Here is a 12,365-nt window from a genome sequence, read left to right on the forward strand (position 1 = left end):
CTTACTACACTGAAATTTCTCTTCGATCAGACTCCTTTTAGTCTTCTGAAGTTTGCTTCAGATGTTGTGCAGGGACTCTCTGGAAGTGGTTTCCTCAGCCTGACCTATATTCACCATCTGAAGCTCTCCCCTGGGTTTAATTTTCTTCATCTATACTTGGGGAGGACAAGAATCACAGAACTAATTTATGTTGGACATCTCTTGGGGATGTCTTTGTTAAGAAGGCTTTCAACTATTAGATATCTGAAAATCAGAACAGGGAGATGAGAAACTTCAAACATATCAACCAGGCGTGGGGACGCATGCCTTTAGTCCCAGCACTTGGGAAGTAGAGACAGGAGGGTCTCTGTGAGGTCAAGGCCAGCCTGGTCTACAAAGTGAGTTCAGGTCAGCTGGGACTACAGGGAGACCCTGTCTCAAAAAGACTAAAAAAGTTGCGACTGTAGAGATGGCTCATTGGTTAAGGGCACTGCTCTCTCAAAGAGGACCCAGGTTCAATTCCCAGCACCCAATGCCAGCTAACAACCATCTGTAACTCCAGCTCCAGGTGAGCCAACATCCTATCCTGGCCTCCACAGGCATTGCACACATGGGTGCACTTACTTACATGCAAGCAATACACTCATTCACATAAAATAAAAAAATTAAATAATTTAAGATAGTAACACACACTTTCCCTGGTCTCCGGTGTTTCTGAGTGTCTAATCTGTTTGTGCAGAATTCCAGTCTTTTGCATACAAGTCTCAAAGATGACTTAATACTAGATATCACTGTTCTTAAATTTTAAACCCCAAGCCTTAGAAAAAGTTAGGGCAAAGGAGCAACCCAATGCATTGGCCAAATTCTTTGTTAAAAAATCTTTTATTAAATTTGTTCTGTGAGAATAAAAAAAAGAAAATGCGTTCAGCAATATGAATGTTATATTTTGTTTTGTTCCACATAATTAGATTTAATTAACATTTCATTTCTATAGTTTAAATTAATGGAATCAAATCTTCTGTGTTCTCTTTTTGGCCTGGTTTCTGTCACTCAGCATACATACTTTTACATTCATACATTACGCACATTGTGTCATGTCCTATCACACACTCCTTTTATTGCTGACTAGTATTTAATCATATCTGTATACCTCAATGTTATTAGTTCTTTGGGTTTTTTCCAATTTTAGATGAATACAAATAAGTTTAACATGCATATTTTTACAAATCTATGTGAGATAAATATTTTAAATGTATTAAGATGTGCTTTATGAACTAGAATATGGCTTAAATGGTAGGTGTATTGTGTGCCATTTCAAAATGGTATGAATCTAAATACTTCAGCATTATTTAAGACATCAGAATCAATAATAGAATGATCCAGAAAGTTTCTTGAAATTACCATTCATTAGTGACAAAAGCACACCATTTGCTTATCTTTTTTCTAGTCAGATTACTTGTTTTCATTGACCAAATACATGATAATACATTTCCATTTCACCTATAACTACAGTTGCTGTCCCTTCTTGAAAAGTTTCCAAAGTTTTAAGTCCTCTCTGTTCACTAAAGTTGTATGATCATGGTAAAATGATATATAATAGGACAAAAGTACCCTAAAATAAGTAAGTACTGAACTTGTTTTCAGCATTCTACTCTGACTACAATGGGACTCGATAAAAGGTGAAATATGAATTTTAAAATTTATTTAATTTTTGGTCTTTTTGAGTCAGGGTCTTTCTGTGGTCTCAGTTGGCCTGGAACTCCCTATGCAGACCAGACTCACCTCAATCTAACAGAGGTCTGTTTGCCTCTGCCTTCCGAGTCCTGGAATTAAAAACATGCACCACTGAAGTTTACTTCATTTCCTATATTAAAGCAATATGTCACAGAATGAAATAAATGGAATATACGAATAATGCCTATTTATGGAAGAGAAACTCTATACAAACATGTTTTGTTGTATTTTTAAAAAATGTATTCTTTGGAAAATTTCATGCATGTATTCAGTGTATCCTGATTATGTCAAATCTTCACTCCCTCCTTCAAACAACCTCAGCCTTCCCCAAGACATCTCACTTCCAACTTTACATTCTTTTGTTTTTTAAGACCCACTGAGTCCAATTAGTGCTGCCCATATGTACCTGGGTAGGAGGTCATCCACAGGAGCATGGGTGACCTATCAGCCTTTACTCCATAAAAGAAGAGTGGCTTTCCCCCTCCTCAACTGTCAATAGCTCCACAGCTAGTGGTAAGCCCTTGGGAGCCCTTCTTCCTCCATGCTGGAATGTTAAGTGGCTTAACCTTTTGTAAATAATCAAACCTATCATGAATTCATGTGTAGAGCAGCTGCGTCATGTGCAGAGAACAACATTTCACAGCACTCTTCCCCATCTCCCAGCTCTTGCATTCCTTCCACCCCGTCTTCCATGAGGCTCCCTGCGTCTTGAGGGGGAAGGTTTAATACAGATGTTTCATCTGTGGCAAGATATTCAGAGTCACTTGTTCTCAGCACTTTGTAGCAATTTGAATCTGTGCGTTAACTCTCTGCAATAAGCTTCTCTGACTAAGATGGAAGGCAGCACAAATCTATGTATATAAACGTAAGTATTTAGAAAGTAGTATGACAACACGATCATTTAGAAAAAACAGTATTAGTTGGACGTGGTGGCACACACCTTGAGTCCCAACACTTGAGAGGCAGAAGCAGGTGGATCTTTGTGAGACTGAGGCCAGCCTTGTCTACATAAGAACTTCCAGGCCAGCTGGGGCTATAAAAAGAAAAAAGAAAAAGAAATATCAATAGTTTCTTGCTTTGGGTCCATGATCTCCCTAGCCATTTTGACAACGTTTAGAGTACTAGGTATGAATTCCCTCCTGCAGAGCAGACTCAAGTCAAGGAAGCAGTTGCTTAACCAAATAAACAGTTTTGCCACTATTATGCCACTGAGCACATCTTGCCAAGCATGCTTTATTAACTGGAATTGTTAGTGCTTTGATGGTATTCATAAATTTGTATGCTAGTTCTCTAGAAAACATTTATTTTATACATCATATTTTATAGTCAAGTTAACTTAGGGGAAAGTCTTTGTGTTTCTGGGATGTATAACTTATTTTAAGAGGTGGGAGCTGGCTGGAGTGATGGCTCAGCTGTTAAGAGCACTGACTAATCTTGCAGAGGACCCGAGTTTGATTCCCAGCACCCACATGGTGGCTACGAACCGTCCTTGACTCCAGTTCCAGGGGAATCTGAAGCAGTGCATTCATATGGATGCAGTTGTGCTTGCCTGAGCATGTACATGTGCACATTCACTCAGTATTGGACGTAAAGATGCAACCTACTGTGCCTGGACTTTACATGGGTTTGGGGAATCTGAACTCATGTCCTTATGCTTGTGCATCAAACACTTTACTCACTGAGCCATCTTCCCATGTCTTTTTCTTTTACTTTTAAAGACTATAAAGTGTCCATTGGAGGCAATCAGGAAATGAACACATTTTTCTCTGCATTACTGTTTTCTTAGAATATACCAGAAATGAGTGTTGACATGAATATTAATATTGTGAGGAAACAAAGAACCAGATCCCAACAAAGGAAACCAGTTAACCTGAATAGGAAAAGGGATGTGCGCCCCAGGAACTCAGTTTGCTTCCTGCTTTAACAAATGTCATTTGAACATATTTTAATCTGTACTGACATGTATGCATGGGTAGGTAGACGGATAGATTTGTATCAGCACATTAAAGGTGAAGTTAGACAGATAAGGCAGTCACAAGTGACAGGCCCCAGGACACTTAAATGTCGGAATTCTGTTTTAACTCCAATATTATATTTCCTTTGTCTTCATTAAATTTTACAAGGAGAATTGTCTTCATCTGAGCTGCATTTAAATTCAGTCACAGGATCGATTGTTTGGTGATAGGTCAGGTGGAGAGCTCACTCTAAATGATTAATACAAAAATAAATATTGGTAGGCCATTACTATTATTCTGAGGAGTGGTCTAACATAACATATCAAGATATTTGCAGTAAAAATTAGAGTGTCTAAACAGGGAGAAAAGAGAGACCATTTTATAATGCTATGAATTAGCATATGAGAAAACCCATTAAGATTAGCAATATGAAATGGCTTTACTTCCAAAAACTCACTTATCTCTCCCTCTGGATCTCAGTTTTATACAGAATAAAACGAATGGCCCAGTTTAGCATCTAAGCTTCTTTTCAGGTCAAATATTATTGAATCTATTTAAATGGTCTGATATCTTTCGGATCTAAAATTTAACTTATTTAGAGTTTATTTATTTTCAAATTTTAATTTAACTTTTGACCAATTTAAATAGAAAGATCAGATATAACTTGTATGACAAATGTTGAAAAGTTAGAGACAGCATACAGAGTTAAGGAAATGAATTGCAAGTCATATATTTGACAAAGAGTTCAAATCCTGAATATTTAAGGAACTGAAAAATCTCGATAGCAAAGTCAAAGCACAAAAACTAAAACCGAAAAAGCAAAACCCACATCAACTTGATCTTAAATAGGTGACAGATAGAACTAGACATTTCTTGAAAGAACATAGACACGATGACAAACTGCTTAGCATCATTTGCTCCTAGGAAAATACAACCAAATCTGCAATAAAATACAATTTCAGTACAGTAAAAGCAGACATCACTAAAAAGACAAAATATAGCAGTTCTCGTGAGGATGTGTAGAGAAAGAACCTTTTCATACATTTATAGGATTATAAGTTAATGCAGCTGTTATGAATGAAAAGATGGAAATCAACCAAAAACCTAGAGAAAGAGCCATGGAAAATGCCTTCAATCCCAGGACTCAGCATACAGGAGGCAGAAGCAGGCAGACCTCTGTGAGTTCCAGGCCAGCTGGGGCTATGGGAGACCTTGTCCCAAACAAAACAAACAAAACAAAGCAAATTAGATTGAGTATTACCATAAAATCAAACAATCCCAAATATCTCTGGCTATATATACTAAGGACATGAAATCAGAATGTTGAAATTACAACTGTACTTTTATGTTCATTGCAGAACTATTCACCATAGCCAAAAATGGAGGGAAAAAAACCCCTTGATACCCATCTAAAAGCATGTGCTATACACACACATAGAACACTAAGAAGCCATGGAGAACAAAATCTTGTAATTTGTAAGATTTGGAGGAGCTGGATAGGATGGGTCAGCCCTGTAATAGCAGCACTAGGGAGGCTGAGACAAGAGGACAACCACGGTCCCGAGACTGGCTGGGCAACATAGTGAATTCTAGGTCAGCCTGCCTCAAAATAAACGGATAAAGATTAGCTAGACCTGGAGATCATCATGGTAAGTGAAATAGACCAAGCTAACACAGACACACTGAATGACGTCACTCCTATGAGGAACCTAGATAATTTATTCTAATTGTTGTTGGGAGTACAGCAGTGACAGAGTTTGGGGAGGTCGAGAAGGGAGTTTTGTAGAAAAACCGATTTGTTGGTGGAAAGTGTCATTTAGGTGTATGTAAGAAGGGCCATTCATGACTCCAGATAACCACTTTTACTATGGGCTTTTCAAAGCTAGTGAAAAGGAGTATGAACGTTTCACCCCACATTAATGATGTCTGAGGTTAATATGTTTAATTTGAATTACACAATGTATGCATAAATTACCACATTAGCACTAGCATATACATTTTTATATTTTTAAATATGTTATAAGTAAAAGAACTTTGAAACCAGAAAAATAGTACTATAAGTTGACAGGAATAATTTTGTGAGGGATTATTATGCATTGAGTTGTTGCATATAAAACCAAATCACAAATGACAAAGCAAAACAAACAGATAAAGTGAACATTATTAAAGGGAAGAACTTCAATACATGCAGCAGAGAAAGAAGAAAGACAGTCCGAAGACTGAGAGATAATATTTGAAAATTATATGTCTTACGCAGAATTTATATCTTGAAAGACTCAACTATAAAACACCCAAAATCCAATTACAACATGACCAGAGGATCATAGCAAAGAAGTCACAGTGGCAGGAGCTCAATTGGGTTGGTCAAGTCAGACCCAAAAGCAGGGAGAGGACAATAAATGAAAATAATCAACGAACAATGAAACTAATCAACATAGTGATTGTCTGCTTTGAATATGTCAATTTTTAATATATTAATTGGTTTTATTGGCATTTTCCTAATGATTGATGATATTGATCATTTTCATGTAACTGTTAGATATATGTAGTCTTCAAAGTTTTTTTCTTTCTTACTGAATTCTTGTGCATTTTGGACAATACATCTTAATCATATTTAGACCCCTCCCCCATCTGTCCTCCTCCTATCCCCCCACTGGATTTCATGCATTCTGTCATACATGTTAAGGCCTGTAGAGTCAAGTTTGTGTCCTCAGATGTCCCTTTGTGTGAATTCATCCACTAGAGCCTGATCAGCTTATCTAGCATCATTCCCATAAAGAAGATCAACTCAGCTAGGGCATAGTGGCACATGCCTTTAATCCCAGGACTTGGGAGGCAGAGGCAGATGGATCTCTGTGAGCTCAAGGCCAGCCTGGTTTCCATAGCAAGTTCAGGCCAGTTGTGGCTACAGGGAGACCCTGTCTCAAAAAGACCAAAAAAAAAAAAAAAGATCACCTCTTCCTCACCCAGCAGTGATCAGCTGCCAATCATTCCTTAGCTAAGATCGGGCTTCTTGCCTATTGTGCAGCTGTAGGCTAGGTGCTATAAGTTCCTATGAGCAAGTTTCCAGCTACCTGGAAAACTGTTTCCTTGTGATCGTCCAACACCCTGGTTCTTACAATCTTTTTACCCCTCTTCCACAATGGTCCTTGAGCCCTACATGGCTGAGGTGTAATACAGGAGTCCTATCCAGGGGCATGCACTTTTCAGTCTCTTATTTTCTACATTTTGTCCAGTTGTATTTTTCTGTTCTAATCACCATCTATTGCATGAGGAAGCTTCACTGGTGAGAGTCGGGAGATGCATTAATATTCTCTCTGCCCCCTGTTCCGCCGTGTTCTCTGAAACTTAGGGGTAGAGGTTGAATTGCAGATGTGTCACATAGGGCTAGGCATCTCACAGGCACTTATTCTCTGCATCTGCCCAGTTGTTGAATGCTGTAATGATCTCCATTTCTTGCAAAAAGAGGCACCTTAATGAGTAGTAAATAGTATACTTGCCTGTAAATATAAGGATACATGTTTAGCATACAGTACAAAATTACATTTGTCTGAGATGTGACAGACATTAAATTTTACCCTAGGATCTATGATATCTCCAGCCTTGTGTGTTTGGGTATGTTTACAGTACCACCCATGAGTGCCCTCTATTGAGTGGGGTTTTAAGTCCAATTGGATAGCTGTTTATTAACCCAAGGTAAAAGTGCCACTAATGCAACCAATAGATATAGTTTGCAACGCTGATCATTGTGGTTATTAGGCTTTACAGCTGGATTGGACCACTGATTGATTCTCTCCTTTAGCAGCTTGCATAGTATCTTTTGGTACTATGAGAGGGAGTCTTCAAGGAGGAGGCTTAGAAGTCAGTTCCAACTCCGTTGCTCCAAGACCTGTGTCTGAGTCTGGACTGTTTTCAGCAATAGGAGCTTACCTTTAAGTTTTGGGAGGTAATCAAGGACTGTGGCAATACCCTATGTATTTTTGGAGTCTCTTTGAATACCCTGACCAACAACTCGAAGGGGGATTTCTCCTGTCTGACAGTGTGTTTCTTGTTATATAGCCTTTAGCTATATACACACACTCATGTATAGGTATTGTGTGTGTATTTTTCAGTAGGCTTTTCAACTAATACCTTTCCCTCAGACTTTTACCACAACCTATTATTTATCAGTCCTATCTCTTCCTCTGTATAACCCTCCCTCCCCAGTTATAATCCCCCATCTTCACCATTTTACTCTGATAGTACAGATTCTCTGTGTTTTATTACTATTGTAATTTTTATTGAATATTGGTGTATTTCATACAGCATATCTTAATCATCTTTATACCCCTTTCTGTATTGGCACCCCCCCCCACATCCCCCAATGCAGCCTCTACACCTAAGGCTCACAGAACATAGAACAAGGGGTAAAGAGAACACTAATGCACCTTTCAATTATGGGGAAGCTCTTTCAAGCAACAGAGGGCCAGGAACACAAAAGGTTACAAATAGCCAAAGCAAAGAGAATTAATCTGTAGAGTGTGGGTCCTTGGACAGGACTCCTACATTAAACTCCACCCACACAGGGTTCAGGGACTATTGCAGAAAAGGGCAGAAATATTTTAGAAGCCATGGAGAAGATTCATGTCCATATGGAAAGAGTCATACAGGCACCTGGGACCTTGCTCATATGAAAACTAGTTTTTCTTTAAATGCACAGTACCTGATGTGAACAGAGCTTTGAAATCTGCGGCCCCATTCCAGTTGCCTCAAAGGTTAAAGATTGAGATGCCACAGCAGCATGGCTAGAAAGGGGAATAAGCCAGAATAAGTGCTGTCCTGTTTTCTCTGAAGACTAAACACCATTCTCTGAGATTTCAAGGACAGCTGCCAATCAGGGTGCAAGAGGCATACGGAACACCAATTGAACCCGAAAAGAAGCGCCCCACATCACATAATATTCCAAACTAAAAATGCAGAACAAAGTAAAGTTGTGCAAGGAAAATTTCAAGTCACAAATAAAGACATGCCCATCTGAATAAGAGCTGACTTGTCAAAGGAGAATATGATGCAGCATATAAAAATAAAGTAGCTTTGGACTGATGCTCTACAAGTCAACAAAAACACACAGATACCAGCCCAGATGCTTTCTTCAGTAAGGCCACTCCTCATAAAATATCTCAAGATAGCACCTATAAATGGGGACAAAATGTCCAAATACTTGAAGCCTATGGGGGACATTCTCAGTCAAACAACCCAATTGCACACACTGCTCTTTATAGGTTCATGACTGTATAAAATGCAAAATGCATTCAGTACACCTTCCAAAGTCCCCATAGTCTTTACCAGTCTCAATACTATTCAAAGGTCCAGAGTCCAAAGTTTGTTTTGAGACTTAAAACAATCTCTTAACTATAAGACCTTATAAAATCACAAGACAAATTACACACTTCTGACATACAGTGGAACCGAATCCACATTCCCATTCCAAGAAGAGAAATGTGGGCATCTCGAAGAAATGCTGGACCAAAACAAGATGGAGAACCAGTAGGACAAACACCAAATCCAGTAGCTCCGTTTCTGACTTCTGGGACTTTATTTCTAAAGGGGTTAGATGGCTCAGCCCCTGCAGCTTTGTTGCATGAAACATACACCTCTCTCTTGGGTGGCACCTCTCCCTGTATGCATCTGTCATTGGCCAATGTCTCACAGTTCTGGCATCTTCAATGTCTTCTTGAATTCTCCACTTGCAACCAGGATTCACTGTTACAGCTTCACACAGTGGCTTGTCAGGGCCTACTTTATGCAGTAGTACCCCTGCTGCATGCTTCCCGGCCTTGGTGGTTCTCTCAAACGGTGGAGGAAGAACCAATGGACCCTTCACTCATATCTTTCATGCCTCTAAAACCAGTACCACATGAATGTCACTGCCAAGTTTTGCTGCTGAACTGGGATGGACACTGGCCTGTTTCATCCATATGATCAGCTTTTTTTTTTTTTTTTGGTCTTTTTGAGACAGGGTCTCCCTGTAGCCCCAGCTGTACTGGAACTCACTATGTAGACTAGGCTGACCTTGAATTCACAGAGATCCACCTGTCTCTGCCTCCCGAGTGCTGGATTAAAGGCGTGTGCCATCATGCCGGCTATTATCAGCTTTTTAAAGAAATTTTTTTTATTGAATTTTTGTGAAAAATTCAGAAAATCATCTTATTTCCATCTGGAATTACTTTGCTCTTAGCACTACTTTCTTCCAAATTCCTACTAGAATAGCCCATTAAGGTCTGCTTATAGCAATCAACCAGCTTTCTAGTCCAAAGTTCCAATATAATACAATACAGCTAGAGCAATAGACAAATAAGGGAAAGAAAGGGGATGCCAATTGGAAAAAAGAGGTCAAATATCTTTATGTGCAGATGATGTGATTCTTTCTATAAAAACCCTAAGCACTTCACCAGAAAACATATAGACCTAATAAACATATTCAGGAAAGTAGCAGCAAACAAATATAACACACAAAACTCAGTAGCATTCCTATTCCTAAAAGACGAACATACTAAGAAAAAATTCAGGAAATAATCCCATTCACGATAGCCTCAAAGAAAATACCTTGCAATAATCTAAGGAAGTGAAACACTTGTTCAGTAAAAATTTTTGGACTTTGAAGAAGGAAATTGATGAAGATGCTAAAAGATGGAAAGACCACCCACGCTCATCAGGTAGATTTCAATGACAGTGTTTTTCACATATACTAATTAACACAAAGCAAAGTTTTTTTCTATGCTTCTCCCTCAAATATAACTCATTTTTAATTGATTTTTTTTGTGTGTATTTCAAACAGAACTTCCCAAACAATCTTACTCATCTCTATACCCACATCCCAAATGGCACCCTCCCATACCATCTCCCCCCACTGGAGCCCATGTACTCTGTCATCCCTGTTACTGTCCAATATGTTGTCAGTACCACCAGCCATTCCCCAGTGCTTGTCCATCCGCTGAGTCTGTCAGCCTACCTAGAGTTCCTTGTTTTAGGAAGATCAGCTCTTCCTCACCTAGGAGCACTCAGTTGCCAATATTCCTTTAGATAAGATTGGGATCTGCTGTTCATTTTCCCAGTTCTATGCTGGGTTATTATCTTGGAGTCTATTGGGCCATCCTGTTCAACAACTCAAAGGGGGGTATCTACTGTCTGGCATTTTTTCTTGTTATGTAGCCTTTAGCTATACACCTAGACTCTCAAAGAATTATATTGATCCGTTTAATCTTTGGTTGTACTTTCCTTTTGGGTGTTTAAGACCATACAGTAGGCCAAGATAAACCAATTTACTTTTACTCTTAAGGTCATTTGAGGATCTCTTCCCCAGGGGTCACATTGCCTTGGGAGGAGCCCCTGGCTCCTTTCTTTTACCAGTTCCATCTATGTGAAGATAAGCCAAAGGTCCTGCTCAACTGTGGCTGGCTTCACTTGGAAGCATGGAGGAAATGATTCCTCTGTGTTGACCCTCCACTTTGTAGACTGGTCACTGCTTTAAGTCCATCTAGTGGGGTCTCCATGAGCCCCTTGATCAAGAGGACAGATAAATCACCACAGTTACAGAACATTTGAGAGATGCTTATAGTCCCCTGGAACTTAGTTGACCTTGGAGGACAAGGAGCAAAAATTGTCTTTTAAGTCCCTCTGACCAAATTAGCATAGGCCTCAAAGTATGGCTGTTAAACATTCAAGAAGGTTAGTTCCACTAGTCTAGTACTTTTAATTACCATGTGCTATGTAAATTAAGGTTGGGCAAAGACCAAAGATTGTCAAATAAACTTTGACCAGACATAGATTATGTTCTTTGAGATAGATGTATGTATAATTTGTCAGTAGGTTGTTGGACTAACATGGTTCCTTCTGTTTTTTTCTTTTAAACTAGCTAGGCATTATTTACCTCTCCCACTGTCTAACACTTCCACCATTGTTTCCCCATTTAAAGTGCCCCCATTTCCCCCATTTATCCCTTAATAATACCCTTCTCCTGTGGTCCCACATCTCTTGAGCTCTTTCCCTTTATCCCCAATATTCCTTGTACAGTCCTCCCACTTTCCCCTTAAAATAACCCCATTTTTATCCATATCTCCCTTATTAATATCTGTTTCCTACTGTTATTCTTTTTATTATTCTTTCTTTTCCTTTACCTCCCTGGTTCCTTTTCATTATCCTGGTTCTGGTAGTTAGGCCTGGATATACACTCACTTATAAGGATTCCGTGATAAGATCCACATATGAGGGGAACATATGTCATTTGTTTTTCTGAGTTAGTGTTACTTCACTTAGTATAACAGTCTTTAGTTCCTTCTATTTACCTGTAAATTTCATGATTTCATATCTTTCACTACTGAGTAAAGCTCCATCATATAAATGAACCATATTTTTATTAACCACTTATCAGTTGAGGGACACTTAGTTTGCTTTCATTTCTTAGCTATTGTGAAAAGATCGGCAAACAACATGGATGTACAAGTGTCTCTGCAATAGGATGATTTCTTTGAGAATATGCCAAGGAATGGTATAACTGGGTCAAATGGGAGGTTCTTTTGCAGTTTTTTAAGCATTCTGCACACTGCTTTCCATAGGGTTGAACAAGTTTGCAGCCCCACCAGCAGTGGATGAGCATTCCCCTTTCCCCACATCCTCTCCAATATTTCATATCATTTGTTCTCTTGATCTTAGCCAGTC

This window comes from Nannospalax galili, unplaced genomic scaffold (genome assembly GCF_000622305.1).
Source record: "Nannospalax galili isolate Female #2095 unplaced genomic scaffold, S.galili_v1.0 scaffold1170, whole genome shotgun sequence".
Taxonomy (NCBI): Eukaryota; Metazoa; Chordata; class Mammalia; order Rodentia; family Spalacidae; genus Nannospalax; species Nannospalax galili.